This window comes from Pristiophorus japonicus, chromosome 17, assembly GCF_044704955.1.
Source record: "Pristiophorus japonicus isolate sPriJap1 chromosome 17, sPriJap1.hap1, whole genome shotgun sequence".
Lineage (NCBI taxonomy): Eukaryota > Metazoa > Chordata > Chondrichthyes > Pristiophoridae > Pristiophorus > Pristiophorus japonicus.
Genome location: NC_091993.1, coordinates 66,415,949 through 66,441,645, shown reverse-complemented (window position 1 = coordinate 66,441,645; position 25,697 = coordinate 66,415,949). Strand labels below are relative to the sequence as shown.

The 25,697-nt window shown below is 45.4% G+C and overlaps 1 long non-coding RNA gene across 1 annotated transcript in view; it reads right to left on the bottom strand.

Annotated features, from left to right (window-relative positions):
• The window catches only part of LOC139228199 (uncharacterized), a 41,958-nt gene extending 19,585 nt beyond the window's left edge, over positions 1-22,373 (bottom strand). The window contains exons 1-2 of the long non-coding RNA XR_011587522.1: positions 22,296-22,373; positions 6,573-6,699 (exon numbers count right to left, since the gene is read on the bottom strand). This is a non-coding gene — a long non-coding RNA (uncharacterized lncRNA). The remainder of the gene's footprint in view (positions 1-6,572; positions 6,700-22,295) is intronic.
• Positions 22,374-25,697: the final 3,324 nt, after the last annotated feature.

Genomic DNA, 25,697 nt, shown 5'->3' with positions numbered 1-25,697 from the left:
TGGGGGAGAGCTCAGCTGAACAGGACCGCAAGAAAGAATGCAAAAGGCAGGAGGCAACAGAGCAGAGTAGCACTGAGGTAAGTGTAAACCACAAGGTGATAGGAAGGGGAAATATGTATGAATATAAAGGGGCAGCAGGAGGGGTCAAAACTAAAAATTATTGATTAAAAACTAGTATTAAAACACTCTACCTAAACGCACGCAGCATTCGAAATAAAGTAAATGAGTTGACGGCACAAATCATTACAAATGGGTATGATTTGGTGGCCATTACAGAAATGTGGTTGCAGGGTGGCCAAGACTGGGAATTAACCATACACGGGTATCTGACAATTCGGAAAGATAGACAAGAAGGGAAAGGAGATTGGGTAGCTCTGATAATAAAGGATGATATCAGGGCAGTTGTGAGAGACGATATTTGCTTGAATGAACAAAATGTTGAATCATTGTGGGTGGAGATTAGAGATAGTAAGGGGAAAAAGTCACTGGTCGGCGTAATTTACAGGCCCTCAAATAATAACTTCATGGTGGGGCGAACAATAATCAAGGGAATAATGGAGGCATGTGAAAAAGGAACAGCAGTAATCATGGGGGATTTTAACCTACATATCGATTGGTCAAATCAAATCGCACGGGGTAACCTTAGGAGGAAATCATAGAATGCATACAGGATTGTTTCTTAGAACAGTATGTTACAGAACCTACAAGGGAGCAAGCTATCTTAGATCTGGTCCTGTGTAATGAGACAGGAATAATAAACAATCTCCTCATAAAAGATCCTCTCGGAATGAGTGATCACAGTATGGTTGAATTTGTAATACAGATTGAGGGTGAGGAAGTAGTGTCTCAAACGAGCGTACTATGCTTAAACAAAGGGGACTACAGTGGGATGAGGGCAGAGTTGGCTAAAGTAGACTGGAAACACAGACTAAATGGTGGCACAATTGAGGAACAGTGGAGGACTTTTAAGGAGCTCTTTCATCGTGCTCAACAAAAATATATTCCAGTGAAAAAGAAGGTCGGTAAGAGAAGGGATAACCAGCCGTGGATAACCAAGGAAATAAAGGAGAGTATCAAATTAAAAACCAATGCGTATAAGGTGGCCAAGGTTAGTGGGAAACTAGAAAATTGGGAAAATTTTAAACGACAGCAAAGAATGACAAAGAAAGCAATAAAGAAAGGACAGATAGATTACGAAAGTAAACTTGTGCAGAACATAAAAACGGATAGTAAAAGCTTTTACAGATATATAAAACGGAAAAGAGTGACAAAAGTAAATGTTGGTCCCTTAGAAGATGAGAAGGAGGATTTAATAATGGGAAATGTAGAAATGGCTGAGACCTTAAAAATTATTTTGCTTTGGTCTTCACAGTGGAAGACATAAAAACCATGCCAAAAATTGCTGGTCACGTGAATGTGGGAAGGGAGGACCTTGAGATAATCACTATCACTAGTGGGGTAGTGCTGGACAGGCTAATGGGACTCAAGGTAGACAAGTCCCCTGGTCCTGATGAAATGCATCCCAGGGTATTAAAAGAGATGACGGACGTTATAGCAGATGCATTCGTTATAATCTACCAAAATTCTCTGGACTCTGGGGAGGTATCAGTGGATTGGAAAGCAGCTAATGTAACGCCTCTGTTTAAAAAAGGGGGCAGACAAAAGGCAGGTAACGAAAGACCGGTTAGTTTAACATCTGTAGTGGGGAAAATGCTTGAAGCTATCATTAAGGAAGAAATAACGGGACATCTAGATAGGAATAGTGCAATCAAGCAGACGCAACATGGATTCATGAAGGGGAAATCATGTTTAACTAATTTACTGGAATTCTTTGAGGATATAACGAGCATGGCGGATAGAGGTGTACCGATGGATGTGGTGTATTTAGATTTCCAAAAGGCATTCGATAAGGTGCCACATAAAAGGTTACTGCAGAAGATAAAGGTACGCGGAGTTGGAGGGAATGTACTTGCATGGATCGAAATTGGCTGGCTAATAGAAAGCAGAGAGTTGGGATAAATGGGTCCTTTTCGAGTTGGAAATCGGTGGTTAGTGGTGTGCCACAGGGATCGGTGCTGGGACCACAACTGTCACAATATACATAGATGACCTGGAAGAGGGGACAGTGTAGTGCAACAAAATTTGCAGATGACACAAAGATTAGTGGGAAAGCGGGTTGTGTAGAGGACACAGAGAGGCTGCAAAGAGATTTAGATAGGTTAAGCGAATGGGCTAAGGTTTGGCAGATGGAATACAATGTCGGAAAATGTGAGGTCATCCACCTTGGAAAAAAAAAACAGTAAAAGGGAATATTATTTGAATGGGGAGAAATTACAACATGCTGCGGTGCAGAGGGACCTGGGGGTCCTTGTACATGAATCCCAAAAAGTTAGTTTGCAGGTGCAGCAGGTAATCAGGAAGGCGAATGGAATGTTGGCCTTCATTGCGAGAGGGATGGAGTACAAAAGCAGGGAGGTCCTGCTGCAACTGTACAGGGTATTGGTGAGGTTGCACCTGGAGTACTGCGTGCAGTTTTGGTCACCTTAGTTAAGGAAGGATATACTAGCTTTGGAGCGGGTACAGAGACGATTCACGAGGCTGATTCCGGAGATGAGGGGGTTACCTTATGATGATAGATTGAGTAGACTGGGTCTTTACTCGTTGGAGTTCAGAAGGATGAGGGGTGATCTTATAGAAACATTTAAAATCATGAAAGGGATAGACAAGATAGAGGCAGAGAGGTTGTTTCCACTGGTCGGGGAGACTCGAACTTGGGGGCACAGCTTCAAAATACGGGGGAGCCAATTTAAAACCGAGTTGAGAAGGAATTCCTTCTCCCAGAGGGTTTTGAATCTATGGAATTCTCTGCCCAAGGAAGCAGTTGAAGCTAGCTCATTGAATGTGTTCAATGATAGATAGATAGATTTTTAACCAATAAGGGAATTAAGGGTTATGGGGAGCAGGCGGGTAAGTGGAGCTGAGTCCACAGCCAGATCAGCCATGATCTTGTTGAATGGCGGAGCAGGCTCGAGGGGCTAAATGGCCTACTCCTGTTCCTAATTCTTATGTTCTTATGTATGACTCACACACGTGTCTAATTCCATGGATAACGGCCGTTTAATTTTACCTCCATCATTATCGGTTGGCTCTTTGTTAGAAACGCACTGACACCATATACTTCCTCCTCGGAACTCTCAAATGCCTTGGGCTGCATCGCCAGATCCACGCTGAATTGATTATCATCCTCGTGGTGTGTTGCAGCTCGCTTGCTCCGCTGCGGACACATCCACTGAAGATGCCCCGTCTTCGCACACCCGCTGCATGCATACTGCCTGAAGCGACACTGATGGGATTGGTGATTGGCCCTGTAACGCCAACACGTTGAGCTCGGATTTGCACCCGATGGCAGGCTTTGAAGGGCTCCTGTTCTCGCATACGCAGTCGAGTAGGCCCTCGATGGCAAACTTTGCGCGGCTCCCGTTCTCGCATACACAGTCAAATAGGCCCTCGATGGCAAACTTTGAGTGGCTCTTGGTCTTGCAGGCGCAGTCGAATAGGCCCTGCCATGTGCAGCTCTGCCAGCCATCGATACAATTTTGTACACAGTACTTGCCATGGAGTTCCTGTTTTGTCACGATATCTGCTTCGTCCTTTTCTGCGTGGACATGCAAGCCTGGGCGATGGTGATGACCTTGCTGAGGTCCGGTGTCTCCGCAGCCAGCAGCTTACTTAAGATCACCTCGTGGTTGACTCCGATCACGAAAAAGTCATGCAGCATGTCTTCCAACGCAGGCCAAAATTTGCAAGGCCCTGCAAGACGTCTCAGGTCGGCAACAAATGCCGCTACGTCTGGTCTTTTGGACAAATGTGCATATAGAAGCGATATCTGGATATGAGGATTCCTCCCATGGGTTTAAGGTGTTCCCGAACTAGAGTACACAGTTCTTTGTAATCCTTTTCTGTAGGAAGAGTGGGTGAGAGCAGATTCTTGATGAGTGCATAGATTGTGGGGCCACAGATGGTGAGTAGAACTGCCCTGCGCTTCTCTGCATCCTCATCTTTGTTTAGGTCGTTTGCCATGAAATACTGGTCAAGACGATCTGTGAAATCTCCCCAATCCTCTCCCTCATTGAATCTCTCGAGAATTCCAAAAGTACTCGATCGTGCTGTGCTCGCCATACTTTTGCCTGGGTTTGTATCTGCCTTGTTGCCAGTTGTAGTGTATGAAATGATACAATGAACTCTGTACTTTGAGCCAGTGACTAGGTGTAACCTGGTCAGTCTTTAATGGCTTCCAGAAGTGAAGATACAAAGGTGAAGTTCACGTTATATATCGGGCCCAGCACGAGTGTACCTGTGACCCTAGGACCTCTGAAGGTAGTGCCCCCTGGTGGTGGGCAGACCTTATGTACATACATTACATCCTGGCCAGTACTTATTCTTCAATCAACCTCACTAAAGCAGATTATCTGGTCATTTATCACATTGCTGATGGTGGGCCTTGGTGTGCATAAATTAGCTGCTGCTGGAATGTTACAAAAGTGACAACACTTCACAAAAAAAGTACTTCACTTCCAGCAAAGCACTTTGGAATGACTTGAGGTCATGAAAGGTGCAATTTAAGTGCAAGTTCTTTCCTTCTTGAGTTTGACACCTCATGCAGTGTAATGTCAAAGGCAGATACAAAGTGCTTGGGGTGTATGTTAGACCCTCTGGGCCCTTTTCGATTCTGCCTGATGCTAAATAAAAGTATAATGGTGAATTCTCCTCTCCATAACATTTAAAACAGTAATACTTCTACCAACATGTGTATCCAGACAAGCACAAAGCTTTGACTTGGGCAACATCATTAACATTCCAGCAGGCAGGAGCCCTGCAGTGCACTGGCTTTCTGAATCCGTAAGGGTAAACATGGGGTTACAATATTTATCTTCTATGAAGTAACATAGGATATTGTTTTCAGAGGTGACCTTGTGCCTCGCATGCTGAAGTTTGATTGATAGGCACGGATCACATGAACCACTGTAAATTGTGAAGAAATATTCTGGAACACCATGTTCAGACTGAGGCGGCACTGCTTGTTCCTGCAGTGCTGATTCATTCGTTTTTAATGTCTCAGTAGAGTATTTTATAGTAAATACAATCAATTGCTAACAAGCTTTGGAGGTAGTGAATGAGGAAATAAAGCCTTGTTGCAGGGAATAAAGTTCAAGGCTGCATGCTAAGGAATTCCTAAAGAGCCACAGGAGCATCATGACAATGTTATCATTAAAGAAAGACTTGCATTTATGTAGGGTCTTTCATGACCCCAGGACGTCACCTAAGCACTTTGAAACCAATGAAGTACTTTTGAAGTGTGGTCACTCTTGTAATGTACAAAACATGACACCCAATTTGCACATAGAATGGTCCCACAAACAGCAATGTTGACTGGTTTTGTCTCGATAATTTGTTGCTCAGGACACTGTGGAGAATGCCCCTACTCTTCTTCAAATAGTGTAATGGGATCTTTTAGGTCCATCTGAGAGTGAAGACGGGGTTTCTGCTTAATGTCTCTTGTGAAAGACGGCACCTCTGACAGTGCAGCATGCCCTCAGTAATGCACTGTAATACCAGCTTAGATTAGGTGCTCAAGTATCTAGAGTGCTCTAAATCATGTGATTAGGAGTGGGTTCTGAACCCACAACCTCCTGATTCAGAGACGAGACTGCTACAAACTGAGCCATGGCTGACATTATACTCTACCTTCAGTAAAGCAAAACTAGCTTCTGAAAAACACTGAGAGATGCACATTCTGTTGTCTCAGTTTGTTCGTGAGACTGTATTCTAAATAATAGCTAATTATCTCAACTTGTAATTAAAGGTTGCAGAGGAACTGATTAAAAATCAGCCTCTTCTCTTTTAAAGATGCTGTTTAAGTACTGGCCCAAGGTCACTTGGACCGATCCTGAGATTGGGTTGGGAATATCCAAATTTATTTCATGTCAGACTTCCTGACACAGGGCCCGTTGCCAGGTCCGGTCTGGACAAGTATGTAAAAAAGAAGAGAGTAGCAAACTAAGTGATTGTCCCATAGAGGCCGAGACAGATGACATGATAATGGGGAATAAAGAAATGGAAGAGAATTTGAACAAATATTTTGCATCTGTGGAAGACAGAAAAGCATACAAAAAATGATGGGGAACTTATGAATGTCTCCACAAGGCAATGCGTTATACTCAAACTGTAGTGACCTTGGTTCTTTAGTCCTAACTCCAGAGTGAGGCAGCTGCATGGTGGCTCCCCTTTTATACAGCCCCTGCTATCAGGGCAGGACAGGAAACTCCGGTCTCCACCAGTTGCACCCTCTAATGGTGCCAGCATGTATATACACAGTGTAAACCTTATTGAAAGTACATCAGGTAAATAGGTCTCCATCTTATGCAACAATAAAAAGTGACTACACAGACAGTATATCTATAGTCTGCATATACAACAGAACCAAGGGGCTGAGAGTGAAGAACTTAAAGTAATTAAGGTCAGTAGAGAAAAAGTACTTGAGAAACTAATAACACTAAAAGCCTACAACTCACCTGGATCTGATGGCTTGCATCTGAGGGTTCTAAAAGAGGTGGCTGCAAAGATCGTAGATGTGTTGGTTGTGATCTTCCAAAATTCCCGAGAATCTAGGACGGTCCCAGCAGATTGGAAGGTAGCAATCTGAGAAAGGATATACCGTTAGAGGGGGTGCAACGAAGGTTCACCAGATTGATCCCTGGGATGAGAGTGTTGTCCTTTGAGGAGAGATTGAGTAGATTGGGCCTATACTCTCTGGAGTTTAGAAGAATGAGAGATGATCTCATTGAAACATAAGATTTTGAGGGGCATTGACAGGATGGATAGTTGCTGAGAGGTTGTTTCCCCTGGGTCTGGAAAGTCTAGAACTAGGGGGCATAGTCTCAGGATAAGGGGTCGGCCTTTTAAGACTGAGATGAGGAGGAATTTCTTCACTCCAAGAGTTGTGAATCTTTGGAATTCTTTACCCCAAAGGGCTGTGGATGCTAAGTCGTTGAGTATATTCAAGGCTAAGATAGATATTTTAGCGTTTTTCAAGTGAACAGATATAACTGCTCCCCCCGCCCCCCGAAAAAATACTTTCATTCTATAAGAACATAAGAAATAGGAGCAGGAGTAGGCCATTTGGCCCCTCAAGCCTGCTCCGCCATTCAATAAGATCATGGTTGATCTGATCATGGAATCAGCTCCACTTCCTTGCCCGTTCCCCATAACCCTTTACTCCCTTATCACTCAAAAATCTGTCTATCTCCACTGAAATATATTCAATGACCTCCACTGTTCTCTGGGGCAAAAAATTCCATAGATTTACAACCCTCTGAGAGAAGAAATTTCTCATCAGTTTTAAATGGCGGCCCCTCATTCTAAGACTATGTCCCCTAGTTTTAGTTTCCCCTATGAGTGGAAATATCCTCTCTGTATCCCCCTCATTATCTTATAAGTTTCAATAAGATCACCTCTCATTCTTCTGAATTCCAATGTGTATATGCACATCCTACTCAACCTATCCTCATAAGTCAACCCCCTCATCTCCGGAATCAACCTAGTGAACCAAGAAGGTTAAAGCCCATGAGATCCAGGCCAAAGTGGCAAGTTGGATTCAAAATTGGCTTCGAGGTAGGAAGCAAAGGGTAATGGTTAATGGATATTTTTGTGACTGGAAGGATGTTTCCAGTGGGGTTCTACAGGGCTCAGTACTGGGTCCCTTGCTTTTTGTGGTATATAGCAACGATTTAGATTTGAATATAGGGAGTATGATTAAGAAGTTTGCAGACAACACTAAAATTGGCTGTGTGGTTGATAATGAAGAAGAAAGTCATGGGTTGCAGGAGGATATCAATCTACTGGTCAGGTGGGCAGAGCAGTGGCAAATGGAATTTAATGCAGAGAAGTGTGAGGTGATGCACTTTGGGAGGGCTAATAAGGAAAGGCCACTTAATAGTGTAGATGAACAAAGGGACCTTGGAGTCCTTGTCCACAGATCCTTGAAAGTAGGTCAGGTGGATAAGTTGGTTAAGAAGGCAACAGAATGCTTGCCTTTATTGGCCAAGGCATAGAATATAAGAGCAAGGAGGTTATGCTTCAATTGTATAAGACTTTAGTTAGGCCACAGCTGGAGTACTGCGTACAGTTCTGATTGCCGTATTAGAGGGTGCAGAGGAGATTTACTAGGATGTTGCCTGGAATGGAGATTCTTAGTTAAGAGGACACATTAAATAGGCTGGGTTTGTTCTCATTGGAACAGAGGAGGTTGAGAGGAGACCTCATTGAGGTGTACAAAATATTGAGGGGCTGGACAAAGTGGATAGTAAGGGCCTATTTCCATTGGTGGAGGGGTCTATTATGAGGGGGCATAGTTTTAAGGTGGGTGGTGGAATGTTTAGAGGGGATTTGAGGGGGGGCTTCTTTACGCAGAGGGTTATGAGGATCTGGAACTCGCTGCCTGTAAGAGTGGTGGATGCAGAAACCCTCACCACTTTTAAGAGATTTTTGGATGGGCACTTGATTTGCCATAACCTGTAGGGTTATGGACCTAGAGCTGGTAATTGGGATTAGACTAGATGACCTTTTGTTGTCCGGCACAGTATTAATGGTAAGTACTGCAGGGAATCGAATACGGCCAGGGTAATCTCCTGGACTAGTTTCGATCGCCTGGATGGGTCAGAGAGAAATTTTCCCAGATTTGTTTCCGGTTGGGGTGGAGTGTAGAATGTTTCAGTATAAGGGGTGTCGCAGTTGTGTGATGCGGATGGGTTGGGCTGGATGCTCTTTGCCGTTCCGGTATTGTTCATAGATTTATCTGTAACCTTCAGGGCTGTTGACCAAGGGCCTTGCGGCTCTTTGTCGGCAGGCATGGACACGATGGACCGAAATGGCCTCCTTCTGTGCTGTAAATTTCTGTTTCTATGAACAGCCTCCAATGCAAGTATATCCTTCCTTAAATACGGAGACCAAAACTGTATGCAGTACTCCAGGTGTGGCCTCACCAATACCAGTACAGTTGTAGCAGGACTTCTCTGCTTTTATACTCTATCCCCCTTGTAATAAAGGCCAACATTCCATTTGCCTTCCTGATTACTTGCTGTACCTGCACACTAACTTTTTGTGTTTCATGCACAAGGAGCCCCAGGTCTCTCTGTAATGCAGCACTTTGTAATTTTTCTCCATTTAAATTATAACTTGATTTTCTATTATTTCTGCCAAAGTGGATAACCACACATTTTCTCACATTATACTCCATCTGCCAGATTTTTGCCCACTCACTTAGTGTGCCTATATCCCTTTGCAGATTTCTTGTGTCCTCCTCACAATTTGCTTTCCCACCCATTTTTGTATCATCAACAAATTTGGCTTTGTTACGCTCAGTCCCTTCATTCAAGTCATTAATATAGATTGTAAATAGTTGAGGACCCAGCACCGATCCCTGCAGCACCCCACGAGTCACTACTTGCCAACCGGAAAATGACCCATTTATCCAGACTCTGTTAGCTAGCCAATCTTCTATCCATGCTAATATATTACCCCAACCCCGTGAGCTTTTAGCTTGTGAGTAACCTCTTATGTGGCATCTTATCGAATGCCTTCTGGAAATCCAAATACACCACATCCACTGGTCTCCCCATATCCACCCTGCTTGTTACATCCTCAAAGAACTCCAGCAAATTTGTCAAACATGATTTCCCTTTCATAAAACCAAGCCAACTCTGCTTGATTGAATCATGCTTTTCCAACTATCCCACTACTGCTTCCTTAATAATGGACTCCAGCATTTTCCCAACGACAGATGTTAGACTAACTGGTCTATAGTTTCCTGTTTTTGTCTGCCTCCTTTTTTAAATAGGGGCGTTACATTTGCGGTTTTCCAATTGCTGGGACCATCCCAGAATCCAGGGAATTTTGGTAGATTACAACCAATGCATTCACTATCTCTGCAGTCAATTCTCTTAAGACCCTAGGATGAAAGGCCAGGGGACTTGTCTGCCTTTAGTCTCATTATTTTACCTAGTACTACTTCATTAGTGATAGTTATTGTATTAAGTTCCTCCCTACCTATAGCCCCTTGATTATCCACTATTGGGATGTTTTTAGTGTCTTCTACCGTGAAGACGAATACAAAATATTTGTTCAACATCTCTGCCATTTCCCTGTTCTCCATTTTTAATTCACCAGTCTCATCCTCAGGCGACCAACATTTACTTTAGCCACTCTTTTCCTTTTCATGTACCTGTAGAAACTCTTACTCTTTTTTTATAATTTGTGCATGTTTACTTTCATAATCTATCTTCCCTCTCAATCATTGTTTTAGTATAAGACACCAAAAACATCCCAATAGTGCATAATCAAGGGGCTATAGGTAGGGAGGAATTTAATACAATAACTATCACTAATGAAGTAGTACTAGGTAAAATAATGAGACTAAAGGCAGACAAGTCCCCTGGCCTTACATCCTTCTCTGCTGGCTTTTAAAAATGTTCCAATCCTCTGGCATCCCACTAGTCTTGGCCACATTGTATGCCTTTGTTCTCAATTTGATACCCTCCCTTATTTTCTTAGTTAGCCATGGATGGTTATCCCTTCTCGTACAGTCTTTCCTTCTCATTGGGATATATTTTTGTTGCGAGTTATGAAATATCTCCTTAATTGACTGCTACTGCTCATCAACCATCCCACTCTTTAGTCCACTTTCCCCAGTCCACTTTAGCCATCTCTGCCCTCATACCTTTGTAGTCTCCGTTAGTTAAGCTAAGGACCCTGGTTTGAGAATCAACTTTCTCACCCTCCAGCTGAATTTGAAATTCAACCATATTATGGTGATTCGTTCCTAGAGGATCTTTTAATATGAGATCATTTATTAATCCTGCCTCATTACACAGTACTAGATCTAAGATAGCCTGCTCCTTGGTTGGTTCCGCCACGTACTGTTCAAGGAAACTATCCACCTCAAGGCTACCCTGGCCAATCTGCTTTGTCCAATCAATATAAAGGTTAAAATCACCAATGATTATTGCTGTTCCTTTATTATAAGCCTCCATTATTTCTTGATTTATACTCCGTCCAACAGTGTAGCTACTGTTGGGGGTCTTATAGACTATGCCCACCAAGACATACATTTATTGGGCCAGCCAAGCATCATAGCTAAAACCAATTTTATTCACCCAAGTTTCACACACATTTTTCAGATGGCATCGCTGGATAGCAGTAACTCTGGCTGATTCATCCTCCCCTTCCCCCTTACCCAAACAAGCCAATGTCATACTCCAGGTAAATGAAGGCTGCCTCACCCAAAATGGTTTAACATGGGAAACAAGGAACTAGAGACAAATGAAGAAAAGAATGTGTGTAAAATGAAGTTATTTTCTGCTTTGAGAGAAAAGCAATACATTACTTCCATACTGGAAAAATGACGCCAGATAGTAAGTCCAGACAATAAGTGTTGGGCACAAAAGTCCATCGTGTCTGTGATGTTGGCCATTACTCAAGGATTGTGCCTGCCACTAACCTCAATACTTTCAGGGAGGTTCCCTGACTCGTATCCCGATAGTAGGTGCCTGTGTTACTGGAATGCCTGTCATTGTCTTGATACTGGAAAGTCTGGCGGAGGTGGCCTGGCCTGGGGGAGGGGGTTGTTGGGCCTCTCCCAAGAAAAATAACTGCTCCCATGGTTCCCTTTGTAAACAAACAAAATTATTAAAAAGTAATCTTTAGGGTTCCTTGCTCAGATTGAGGCCTGGACCCCACAGGTGGGCCCTACTTCTGCCCCTGTTGTGAGGTATGCTTGGTAAAATCAGACATGCCTTCATCAACTATACCTGGATCCCACTGAAGGCCGAGGGAACTGGAAATCCCAATGTAGAGAGTCCCCGCCCTTGGCCCCATCCCCTTCGATGCTTGGGAGTGGAGGAAGGCTCCGTCTCCAACAAACCATCATGGAATCCCCAATCAAAAGCAAAATACTGCAAATCCAGGAAATATGAAATAAAAACAGAAAAGGCTGGAAATATTCAGCAGGTAAGGCAGCCTCTGTGAAGAGAGAAACAAAGTTAACATTTAGGTAATTGACCTTTCATCAGAACTGGCAATAGCTAGAGATGTAACAGGTTTAAAGCAAGCACAGAGGCAGGGAAAAGGGGTGAGGGGCTGAAAGAACAAAAGGGAAGGTCTGTGATAGGGTGGCAGGCAGGAGTGATTATGTGATGGATCTGTTTATTCGCAACACCAAAAGCTCTGATTGGTCCCCTTGGAGGACAAGACACATCCACTAGTTTCTCTAGAATGTGTAATTAGATCCTTCCTACCTAAGAGGCAAGGGCCCGGGGGCAGCACAGGCCAGCCCACATTGCAATATGCGTGCGCACTAGGTCAGTGCATCAGAGCTGGTCTCCAGTCGTCTTGGGTAAAATCCTTGCCACTGGACCAAGACCTAGCTCTGTCGAGTCCGTGTGGTGGCTGGTGGGCAACGGCCACAACACATTAAAAAAATCCACGCACAGGCATCTTCCACCCTTCAATATGTAGTTTGCGATCTGGAATATCAGGTCCTTTATCGAAACACCTGCGAAATCCCTTTATGGTGTGGCAGCAAGTCATCCTCGATACGAGGGACCGCCTAAGAGAAGAGATAGATTTTTGGACTCATGGGGAATCAAGGGATATGGAGAACGGTGGAAGAAGTGGAGTTGAGGTTGAAGATCAGCCAACATCATTCAACATTTAGGAAGGATAGATAGAAAGGAAACGGAGGTGGGGTGGCGTTGCTGGTTAAAGAGGAAATTAATGCAATAGTAAGGAAAGACATTAGCTTGGATGATGTGGAATCTGTATGGGTGGAGCTACGGAATACCAAAGGGCAGAAAACATTAGTGGGAGTTGTGTACAGACCACCAAACAGCAGTAGTGACGTTGGGGACAGCATCAAACAAGAAATTAGGGATCCGTGCAATAAAGGTACAGCAGTTATCATAGGCGACTTTAATCTACATATTGATTGGGCTAACCAAACTGGTAGCAATGTGGTGGAGGAGGATTTCCTGGAGTGTATTAGGGATGGTTTTCTAGACCAATATGTCGAAGAACCAACTAAAGAGCAGGCCATCCTAGACTGCGTGATGAGAAAGGACTAATTAGCAATCTTATTATGCGAGGCCTCTTGGGGAAGAGTGATCATAATATGGTAGAATTCTTTATTAAGATGGAGAGTGACACAGTTAATTCAGAGACTAGGTTCCTGAACTTAAGGAAAGGTAACTTTGATGGTAATGAGAAACAGACCCAGCATCTCCAAGCTTTCCTCATAGCCAAAATTCTCCAGTCCAGGCAACATTCTTATAAATCTCCTCGGCACCATTTCCAGTGCAATCACATTTTTCCTGCAGTGTGGTGACCAGAACTGCACACAGTATTCCAGCTGCGGCCTAACCAGTGTTTTATACAGTTCAAGCATAATGTCCTTGCTCTTGTATTCCATGCCCCAACTAATAAATGCAAGTATTCCATATGCCTTCTTATCCACCTTCTCTACCTGGCCTGCTATCTTCAGGGATCTGTGGACCAGCACTCCAAGGTCCTTTTGTTCCTCTACACTTTTCAGTGTCGTATCATTTAATGTGTATTCCCTTGCCTTGTTAGACCTCCCTAAATGCATTACCTCACACTTATCCAGATTTCATTTGCCACTGTTCTGCCCACCTGATCAGTACATTGATATCTTCCTGCAGTCCGCAGCTTTCTTCTTCATTATCAACCACATAGCCTATTTTAGTGCCATCTGCAAACTTCTTAATCATACCTCTAACATTCAAGTCCAAGTCATTGATATATACCACAAAAAGAAAGGGACCCAGCACTGAGCCCTGCAGAACCCCACTGGATACAGTCTTCCAGTCACAAAAACACCCATCAACCATTACCCTTTGCTTCCTGCCTCTGAGCCAATTTTGGATTCAACTTGCCACTTTGCCCTGGATCCCATGGGCTTTTACTTTCGCGACCAGACTGCCATGTGGGACCTTTATCAAAAAGCGTTGGTGAGGCCTATAAAGGCTCAGCGGCAGCGAGAGGCGGCGGCAGTCCGAGAGGCGGGAGTTCTTGGCGTTGGTGAGGCCTAGAAAGACTCAGGGCAGCGAGAGGCAGCGGCAGTCCGAGAGGCGGGAGTTCCTGGCGTTGATGAGGCCTATAAAGGCTCAGCGGCAGCGAAAGGCGTACCTGTGCAGCTGCAGCGGGGAGAGAAGGCAAAAAAGAAGTAGAAAGAAATCAAAAGGTGACGTCACAGCCAAGGGGGTAAGTGATTGGCTGGTGATTGGTGAGTAGTTTTCTTTTTTCTCTTCTATAACAGTGAGTAAACTTTAGCATTGTTGTTGCCAATCTTAGGGTTAAGTCATGGCAGGACAGCTCGGTCACGTGTTATGCTCCTCCTGTACCATGTGGGAACTCAGGGACGACACCAGTGTTCCTGACGACTACGTGTGCGGGAAGTGTATCCTCCTCCAGCTCCTGACGGACCGCGTTGCGGAGTTGGAGCTGAGGGTGGATTCACTCTGGAGCATCCACGATGCTGAGAATGACGTGAGTAGCACGTGTAGCGAGTTGGTCGTATCGCAGGGAAAGGGTCCACAGCCAGAAAGGGAATGGAAGACCAACAGGAAGAGCAGTGCAAGGAAGGTAGTGCAGGGGTCCCCTGTGGTCATCCCCCTGCAAAACAGATACACTGCTTTGGGTACTGTTGAGGGGGATGACTCATCAGGGGAGGGCAGCAGCAGCCAAGTTCATGGCACCGTGGCTGGCTCTGTTGCACAGGAGGGCAGGAAAAAGAGTGGGAGAGCGATAGTGATAGGGGATTCAATTGTAAGGGGAATAGATAGGCGTTTCTGCGGCCGCAACCGAGACTCCAGGATGGTATGTTGCCTCCCTGGTGCAAGGGTCAAGGATGTCTCGGAGCGGGTGCAGGACATTCTAAAAAGGGAGGGAGATCAGCCAGTTGTCGTGGTGCACATTGGTACCAACGACATAGGTAAAAAAAGGGATGAGGTCCTACGAAATGAATTTAAGGAGCTAGGAGCTAAATTAAAAAGTAGGACCTCAAAAGTAGTAATCTCGGGATTGCTACCAGTGCCACGTGCTAGTCAGAGTAGGAATCGCAGGATAGCGCAGATGAATAAGTGGCTTGAGCAGTGGTGCAGCAGGGAGGGATTCAAATTCCCGGGGCATTGGAACCGGTTCTGGGGGAGGTGGGACCAGTACAAACTGGACGGTCTGCACATGGGCAGGACCGGAACCAATGTCCTAGGAGGAGTGTTTGCTAGTGCTGTTGGGGAGGAGTTAAACTAATATGGCAGGGGGATGGGAACCAATGCAGGGAGACAGAGGGAAACAAAAAGGAGGCAAAAGCAAAAGACAGAAAGGAGATGAGGAAAAGTGGAGGGCAGAGAAACCCAAGGCAAAGAACAAAAAGGGCCATTGTACAGCAAAATTCTAAGGACAAAGGGTGTTAAAAAAACAAGCCTGAAGGCTTTGTGTCTTAATGCAAGGAGTATCCGCAATAAGGTGGATGAATTAACTGTGCAAATAGATGTTAATAAATATGATGTGATTGGGATTACGGAGACGTGGCTCCAGGATGATCAGGGCTGGGAACTCAACATCCAGGGGTATTCAACATTCAGGAAGGATAGAATAAAAGGAAAAGGAAGTGGGGTAGCATTGCTGGTTAAGGAGGAGATTAAGGCAATAGTTAGGAAGGACATTAGCTTGGATGATGTGGAATCTATATGGGTAGAGCTGCAGAACACCAAAGGGCAAAAAACATTAGTGGGAGTTGTGTACAGACCTCCAAACAGTAGTAGTGATGTTGGGGAGGGCATCAAACAGGAAATTAGGGGTGCATGCAATAAAGGTGCAGCAGTTATAATGGGTGACTTTAATATGCACATACATTGGGCTAACCAAACTGGAAGCAATACGGTGGAGGAGGATTTCCTGGAGTGCATAAGGGATGGTTTTTTAGACCAATATGTCAAGCAACCAACTAGGGGGGAGGCCATCTTAGACTGGGTGTTGTGTAATGAGAGAGGATTACTTAGCAATCTCGTTGTGCGAGGCCCCTTGGGGAAGAGTGACCATAATATGGTGGAATTCAGCATTAGGATGGAGAATGAAACAGTTAATTCAGAGACCATGGTCCAGAACTTAAAGAAGGCTAACTTTGAAGGTATGAGGCGTGAATTGGCTAGGATAGATTGGCGAATGATACTTAAGGGGTTGACTGTGGATGGGCAATGGCAGACATTTAGAGACCGCATGGATGAACTACAACAATTGTACATTCCTGTCTGGCGTAAAAATAAAAAAGGGAAGGTGGCTCAACCGTGGCTATCAAGGGAAATCAGGGATAGTATTAAAGCCAAGGAAGTGGCATACAAATTGGCCAGAAATAGCAGCGAACCCGGGGACTGGGAGAAATTTAGAACTCAGCAGAGGAGGACAAAGGGTTTGATTAGAGCAGGGAAAATGGAGTACGAGAAGAAGCTTGCAGAGAACATTAAGATGGATTGCAAAAGTTTCTATAGCTATGTAAAGAGAAAAAGGTTAGTAAACACAAACAAAGGTCCCCTGCAGTCAAAATCAGGGGATGTCATAACGGGGAACAAAGAAATGGCGGACCAGTTGAACAAGTACTTTGGTTCGGTATTCACTAAGGAGGACACAAACAACCTTCCGGATATAAAAGGGGTCGGAGGGTCTAGTAAGGAGGAGGAACTGAGGGAAATCCTTATTAGTCAGGAAATTGTGTTGGGGAAATTGATAGGATTGAAGGCCGATAAATCCCCAGGGCTTGTTGGACTGCATCCCAGAGTACTTAAGGAGGTGGCCTTGGAAATAGTGGATGCATTAACAGTCATTTTCCAACATTCCATTGACTCTGGATCAGTTCCTTTGGAGTGGAGGGTAGCCAATGTAACCCCACTTTTTAAAAAAGAAGGGAGAGAGATAACAGGGAATTATAGACCGGTCAGCCCGACATCGGTAGTGGGTAAAATGATGGAATCAATTATTAAGGATGTCATAGCAGTGCATTTGGAAAGAGGTGACATGATAGGTCCAAGTCAGCATGGATTTGTGAAAGGGAAATCATGCTTGACAAATCTTCTGGAATTTTTTGAGGATGTTTCCAGTAGAGTGGACAAGGGAGAACCAGTTGATGTGGTATATTTGGACTTTCAGAAGGCGTTCGACAAGGTCTCACACAAGAGATTAATGTGCAAAGTTAAAGCACATGGGATTGGGGGTAGTGTGCTGACATGGATTGAGAACTGGTTGTCAGACAGGAAGCAAAGAGTAGGAGTAAATGGGGATTTTTCAGAATGGCAGGCAGTGACTCGTGGGGTATCGCAAGGTTCTGTGCTGGGGCCCAGCTGTTTACACTGTACATTAATGATTTAGACGAGGGGATTAAATGTAGTTTCTCCAAATTTGCGGATGACACTAAGTTGGGTGGCAGTGTGAGCTGCGAGGAGGATGCTGTGAGGCTGCACAGCGACTTGGATAGGTTAGGCGAGTGGGCAAATGCATGGCAGATGAAGTATAATGTGGATAAATGTGAGGTTATCCACTTTGGTGGTAAAAACAGAGAGACAGACTATTATCTGAATGGTGACAGATTAGGAAAAGGGGAGGTGCAAAGAGTCCTGGGTGTCATGGTACATCAGTCATTGAAGGTTGGCATGCAGGTGCAGCAGGCGGTTAAGAAAGCAAATGGCATGTTGGCCTTCATAGCGAGGGGATTTGAGTACAGGGGCAGGGAGGTGTTGCGACAGTTGTACAGGGCCTTGGTGAGGCCACACCTGGAGTATTGTGTACAGTTTTCGTCTCCTAACCTGAGGAAGGACATTCTTGCTATTGAGGGAGTGCAGCGAAGGTTCACCAGACTGATTCCCGGGAATGGAGGGACTGACCTATCAAGAAAGACTGGATCAACTGGGCTTGTATTCACTGGAGTTCAGAAGAATGAGAGGGGACCTCATAGAAACATTTACAATTCTGACAGGATTCGACAGGTTAGATACAGGAAGAATGTTCCCAATGTTGGGGAAGTCCAGAACCAGGGGACACAGTCTAAGGATAAGGGGTAAGCCATTTAGGACCGAGATGAGGAGGAACTTCTTCACCCAGAGAGTGGTGAACCTGTGGAATTCTCTACCACAGAAAGTTGTTGAGGCCAATTCACTAAATATATTCAAAAAGGAGTTCGATGAAGTCCTTACTACTAGGAGGATCAAGGGGTATGGCGAGAAAGCAGGAATGGGGTACTGAAGTTTCATGTTCAGCCATGAACTCATTGAATGGCGGTGCAGGCTAGAAGGGCCGAATGGCCTACTCCTGCATCTATTTTCTATGTTTCTCTGTAATGTTGCATTACTTTCTTGCTGATAGTGATGTTTAAATTGGATGTGATAAAACCGACTGAAATGTGTCTAAGCTGATGGAGGCTTTTTTGTTGCACCTTGTTGAAAGTCCTTCATTGAGAAGGCCAGTGGCAAAGGGAAAATTATTATGAGTGACAAGTGTTCAGCGTCTCACATGTTGTCATTCCAAACTGATTCATTAATTGTCTCGCACAATGTACTGCAATGTAACTGATGACCATGTCATCTCAGGGATGGCACTCCTCCATCTTTGGCCTCGCAAAAAGAGGGTTGAAGTGCAAGCCTTAAGGTCTGCTCTGCAACTCTGTAAACTAGAGTAAGTGAATGGCAGCCCATTGATGCTGCTCACCTAGTTCCCTCCCTCCCAATTGCTGCCGATAATATTGCTGCCTCCCTCCCTCCGGATTGATGCCATTCGCACAGCTCCCTCCCTCCCTCCTGATTGATGCTAATAATACTGCTGCCTCCCTCCCTCCCTACCTCTCTCCCGATTGATGCCAAGAATACTGCTGCCTCCCTCCCTCCGGATTGATGCCGATCACACAGTTCCCTCCCTCCCGATTGATGCTGATAATATTGCTACCTCCCTCTCTCCCTCCCTCCCGCTCTCCTGATTGATGCCACTCACACTGCTGCCTCCTGCCTGATGTGCGATTGCTGGCCCACTGCCGCCCAGCTCAGACCTGCTTTCCAGAGCAGTCCTTCTGGTGGGCGGCAGGTCAGCAGGAGTGCAGCAAAAGTGAACAAAATGGGGATTATCTGACATCCGCATGGACGGGTGGGACACTGCGATGTGGGCGGAACCCTTCCCCACCAATCTTCCGCCGGGCAGATCCTTGATGGGAGATGGGCGGTTCCAGAGGAATCGCCAAGAAAACGGCCATTTCCGGCGGAACTCTGGTAGCAGCGGGCGGGACATCGATGAAGTTCGACGTCTCTGCCATTTTCCTGTTCTCCATTATTAATTCCCCAGTCTCATCCTCCAGGGGACCAACATTTACTTTAGTCAATCTTTTCCTTTTTATGTACCTGTAGAAACTCTTACCATCTGTTTTTATATTTCATGCTAGTTTACTTTCATAATCTATCTTCCCTCTCTTAATCATAGTTTTAGTCATTCTCTGCTGGCTTTTAAACATTTCCCAATCATCTGGTCTCCCACTAGTCTTGGCCACATTGTTTGCCTTTGTTTTCAATTTGATACCCTCCCTTATTTCCTTAGTTAGCCACGGATGGTTATCGCTTCCCTTACAGTCTTTCCTTCTCATTGGGATATATTTTTGTTGTGAGTTATGAAATATCTCATTAATTTTTTGAGGATGTAACTAGCAGAGTGGACAAGGGAAAACCAGTGGATGTGGTGCATTTCGACTTTTAAAAGGCTTTCGACAAGGTCCCGCACAAGAGATTGGTGTGCAAAATCAAAGCGCATGGTATTGGGGGTAATGTACTGACATGGATAGAGAACTGGTTGGCAGACAGGAAGCAGAGAGTTGGGATAAACGGGTCCTTTTCAGAATGGCAGGCAGTGACTAGTGGAGTGCCGCAGGGCTCAGTGCTGGGACCCCAGCTCTTTACAATATACATTAACGATTTAGATGAAGGAATTGAGTGTAATATCTCCAAGTTTGCGGATGTCACTAAACTGGGTGGCGGTGTGAGCTGTGAGGGGTACGCTAAGAGGCTGCAGAGTGACTTGGACAGGTTAGGTGAGTGGGCAAATGCATGGCAGATGCAGTATAATGTGGATAAATGTGAGGTTATCCATTTTGGGGGCAAAAACACGAAGTCAGAATATTATCTGAATGGCAGCAGATTAGGAATGGGGAGGTGCAACGAGACCTGGGTGTCATGGTTCATCAGTCACTGAAAGTGGGCATGCAGTTACAGCAGGCGGTGAAGAAGGCAAATGATATGTTGGCCTTCATAGCTAGGGGATTTGTGTATAGAAGCAGGGAGGTCTACTGCAGTTGTACAGGGCCTTAGTGAGGCCTCACCTGGAATATTGTGTTCAGTTCTGGTCTCCTAATCTGAGGAAGGACGTTCTTGCTATTGAGGGAGTGCAGTGAAGATTCACCAGACTGATTCCAGGGATGGCTGGACTGCCATATAAGGAGAGACTGGATCAACTGGACCTTTATTCACTGGAGTTTAGAAGGATGAGAGGGGATCTCATAGAAATGTTAAGATTCTGATGGGACTGGACAGGTTAGATGTGGGAAGAATGTTCCCGATGTTAGGGAAGTCCAGAACCAGGGGACATAGTCTTAGGAAAAAGGGTAGGCCATTTAGGACTGAGATGAGGAGAAACTTCTTCACTCAGAGAGTTGTTAACCTGTAGAATTCCCTACCACAGAGAGTTGTTGATGCCAGTTCATTTAATATATTCAAGAGGGAGTTAGATATGGCCCTTATGGCTAAAGGGATCAAGGGGTATGGAGAGAAAGCACGAAAGGGGTACTGAGGTGAATGCTCAGCCATGATCTTATTGAATGGAGGTGCAGGCTCGAAGGGCCGAATGGCCTGCTCCTGCACCTAGTTTCTATGTTTCTATGATCTAATTGAATGGCAGAGCAGGCTTGAGGGGCCGTATTGCCAACTCCTTATTCTAATTCTTGTGTTCTCAAAGCCAACAAGGGCTGGAATTAAGGTAGGCAAAGGTTGGTTCATGCCTTTAGCATTCTCTGTTGCTGATTACAATACATTCAGACATTGTCAACCCAAAACAATGGCTTTTTACCTTTGTACCTAAAGGCACAGAATGGAAATATATTGAAACCGTAGACTTTTGTGGTGCAGTTTATATTTTTGAAATATCCAGAGTATCTGGTTCAAAATCAGATAATTGGCACGATCAATCTCATGAATGAGGGCTGGATTTAAACCTTGTGCCCAGAAATGAAAGGGTGAATGCGTGAAGCTTCCATCCACAAGCAAAATTCCATGCTCCTCCCCTGAAGGAAAACAATTTAAAAAGTATACGGAGTTTAAAAGCAGGGAAGTCCTGCTACAACTGTACAGGAATTTGGCAAGACCACGCCTGGTTTTGTTCTCCTTATTTAAGGGTGGATATACTTGTATTGGAGGCAATTTAGAGAAGGGTCGCTAGATTGATTCCGGAGATGAAAGGGTTGTCTTATGAAGAAAGATTGAGCCTATACTCATTGGAGTTTAGAAGAATAAGAGGTGATCTTATTAAAACATATAAGATTCTGATGGGGCTTGACAGGGTAGATGCTGAGAGGATGTTTCCCCTTGTGTGGGAATCTAGAACTAGGAGCCATAGTTTCGGAAAAAGGGTTGCACATTTAAAAAGATGAGGAGGAATTTCTTCCCTCAGAGGGTCGTGAATCTTTGGAATTCTCTACCCCAGAGAGCTGTGGAGGCTGGGTCATTGAATATATTTAAGGTGGATAGTCAGATTTTTGAACTATTATGGGTTCGGGGGACCGGGCAGGGAAGTGGAGTTGAGGCCAAGATCAGATCAACCAAGATCGAGAGGCCAAATGGCCTACTCCTGCTCCTATGTCTTATGTTCTTGTGTATGGGCTGTTATCGGCCCCAACACGGCTCAATGGAGGCTGGTATGTGCTGTTATCTGCCAAAGCTAAGATGAACTGCAGTCAGGTACAGGAGCAAACCGATTAAAGCATTTGCAGCTGGCCACTCCACCTTGCAAAATATTCAAAGATTTAAAAAAATTTAACTGGTTTGTCGACGTGGCACTATCATAATGGCTGAATGAGTAAGTACACTCTGGCAGTGATGCCAACCCTTGCCAACTATTGGCGAGACATGTGATTTTTTCAATTGAAAACTTGCCGCAATTCTTGATCTCGCGAGTCATCTACACGAAGCGCTGACTTTCCTCTTGGAGCGGCGCCCGCTGCCCCGGCAAACGGCTGCACATTTGAATCCAGCCACCCCGCGCGAGCACTGAAACCAATAGGAGGAAGGCGCGAAAAGAAAGCTAGCCAATCAAAAATAGAGTTCGGGGCGGGCGGGCGCGCGGATCAGATCTCTGCAGGCACGGGAGAGTGAAGGCCAGAGCTGAGGCGGGCAACGTGGAGTGATCGAGCTTGGGAGTCGAGTGGGTAAATGCGGCTCGTCTCGTTATCAGCTGCCCGACAGACGCCGTCTGAAAGATATGGGGCGCTGGGCGAGACGGAAGGATTTTGTACATTGCGAGATACCTAGCATATGAGAGGACCAGAGAAAGGGGGGGGGGGGAGGAATCAGTGCAAGCCAAGCCCATCCCACCGGTCGCCTGTTACACTGCCCGCCCGATTATCACTTTAGTTGACTTCAATAGGATCCCGAAGCTATTACAATAGCAAGGCTTTCTGTGCGACCCTGGGCACCAGCGGCTTACAAGGGAGAGGAGGCTCGCAAACACAAGTGATATGTGTAACGGCCATTATCCCTCTCCCTTTTTTATTTTCTCTCCCTCGTTACCTGTGCCCTTTCAAGCAGTGGGGTAGATATTGACTCTGTGCCACAGTGTGAAGCGGATGATAGCGAGTTATCAGCCCATTTTACATCTCCTCATTTTTATTTATATTGAGATCAGTGGGGAGGGATGTAAAACGTGCTCTTGACTCACACCATCGCACAAAGTCAAAAACCTACCTCCGTGAACTAGAACTACCCACTCAACTATTGTTGCAAACAATACTCTAGTGCCCCCTGATTAAAGGGGGGTCACTAAAACTGACAAATTAAACAAATCAACCTTTTAACAATAAATTTGGTTCAAATTAAAATTTGGTTACCGGGGGCGATGATGCATTCCAGTCCCTTTGGCGCCCACCTCTCGCGGAAGGACATCGCATGCTCCATCTCCAGGGACACCCTGGCTCAGATGCAATTGCGGAAGAGAGGCAGGCAGTCGGGCTGAATGACCCACTCGACTGCCCGCTGCTGGACCGGCTGATGGCCACCTTGGCCATGCCCAGGAGCAATCCTATGAGGAGGCCTTCCGACCTGCCCGCTCCCCTCGCACAGGATGCCCAAAGATCAGCACTGAAGTGCAACCACAATTTGAGGAGCAGCGCCATCAAATATTGAACTACCCGCTCACAGCCCAGATTTAGCCAGAGATCTGTCTCTCTGTGTTTCTCTCTCCCCGTGTTTTACTCCCTGTCTCTCCCTGTGATTCTCTTTCTCTCCCTGTGTTTCACTCCGTCTCTCTCTCTCCCTGTGTTTCTCTTACTCTCCCCATGTTTCACTCTCTGTCTCTCCCTGTGTTTCTCTCTCACTCTCTGTCTCTCTCTCACTCTATTTCCCTGTGTTTATCTCACTCTGTCTCTCTTTCTCTCACTCTGTCTCTCCGTCTTGTACTTGCCTGTGGATGTGATTGGGAACCGGTTGCCTGGGGTTCATTGGCCATGAACTTGTCCCAAAACAATTCAGTGACACTTCCGTACTCCAGTGCACACTGCACATGGTGCCAAACTCCATGCTCCATTTAGTAATGCTAACTTTCGTAAATTAATTGTAAGACATGTGATTTTTAATGAAAATTTACCCCAACTCATGAAGGGTAGTGATAACTGTCATGTATTCAACTGTCATTGTAACCCATGTATAAGCTGACCTAAGTTGTACACCTTGAGAACACTGACCACATGGGGCGAACTTGTGGGAGACACTCCTAACCTGGACTTTTCCAGTATAAAAGGGGAAGCTCCACCCACCGTATGTCTCTTGAGGTCTTGGTAATAAAGTTAACTGGTCACAGAGTGACCTTCTCTCAAGTATGGGCCTCGTGTGCATTTATACTGTATATTAAGGACATATCATTGGCAACGAGAAATTGGGATTCAAACAACGTGAGCATGGCCACTAGCAGCACAGAAGAGAGGTACTGTGTTGGTGATGATTGGGACGACTTTATTGAGAGACTACAACAAAGTTTTGTCACTAAGGAATGGTTGGGACAGGATTCGGCCGATAAATGCAGGGCTCATCTCCTGACGGTTTGTGGATCCAGAACATACTCCCTGATGAAGGACCTTCTAGTGCCAGAGAAGCTGGCGGACAAGACATTTGAAGAGCTCAGTAAGTTGATCGGGGAAGACCTTAAACCAGCGAGCAGCATGTACATGGCGAGAAGGGCAAAGCGTTCCAGACTTCATGGCAGATCTTCGGCGACTGGCGAGCCTATGTAAGTTTCCAGATGCATGCAGAGCGGAGATGCTGCAAGACATTTTTATTGAGGGCATCGGGCACGCTGGGGTTTTCAGGAAACTGATTGAGACCAAAGACTTGACCTTGGAAGCGGCGGCTCTGATAGCCCAGACATTTATCTCAGGGGAGGAAGAGACCAGAATGATTTATGGCAAAAATTTTGGCTCAAATGTGGCAAATGACCAGGGAGTCAACATTATTAATGCGACACATAGTTCTCGAGGCAGACAAGGGCAATCGGACATGCCCCAGCAAGCAGTCGAACCCAAAGAGGGAATTCAACAGAGACAATGGCTAGCTGAACAGTGATTCATGCCATTGCAATGGACAATGCGGCCAGTAATGGGGCCATCAACACCTGTTAATGGTGCGCTTAAAGACAGTTACAGAGACAGTCAGAGACGATCAACTGGTAATGGACCTTTTGTTTCCAACAATGGGGCCTCCAGCTCATGCTGGAGGTGTGGAAGCAAACACCCAGCCAGAGCTTGCAGGTATCAGCAATATACCTGCAGAAACTGCAACATCAGCGGTCACTTGCCGCGTATGTGCAAGAAGCCTGCAGCCAGGTTGATGTATGAGGAGGACGGGCCCGATGTAAGCCCTACGAGGCCAAATGAATACTGGGGGAAATCGCTGGAAGCTGAAGTTCAGCGAGTTCATGTGGAGCACATATACAGTTCATATACCAGGACGCCACCGATGATGATGAAAGTGCTCCTCAATGGCATCCCAGTATGAATGGAGCTGGTCACGGGGGCCAGCCAGTCCCTGATGAGTATCAAACAGTTCGAAAGGTTGTGGGTGTCCAAGGCCAGGAGGCCAAAATTATTGCCGATTAACGCACTGCTATGGACATATACAAAGAAGATCATTCTGGTGCTAGGCAGCGCCACGGTAGTCATGACCCACAAAGATTCGGAGAACAGGTTGCCACTCTGGATTGTCCCGGGGGACGGTCCTGCAGTACTGGGGAGGAGTTGGCTTGCTGTCATGAACTGGAAATGGGGCGATGTCAGAGCAATTTCTTCTGTG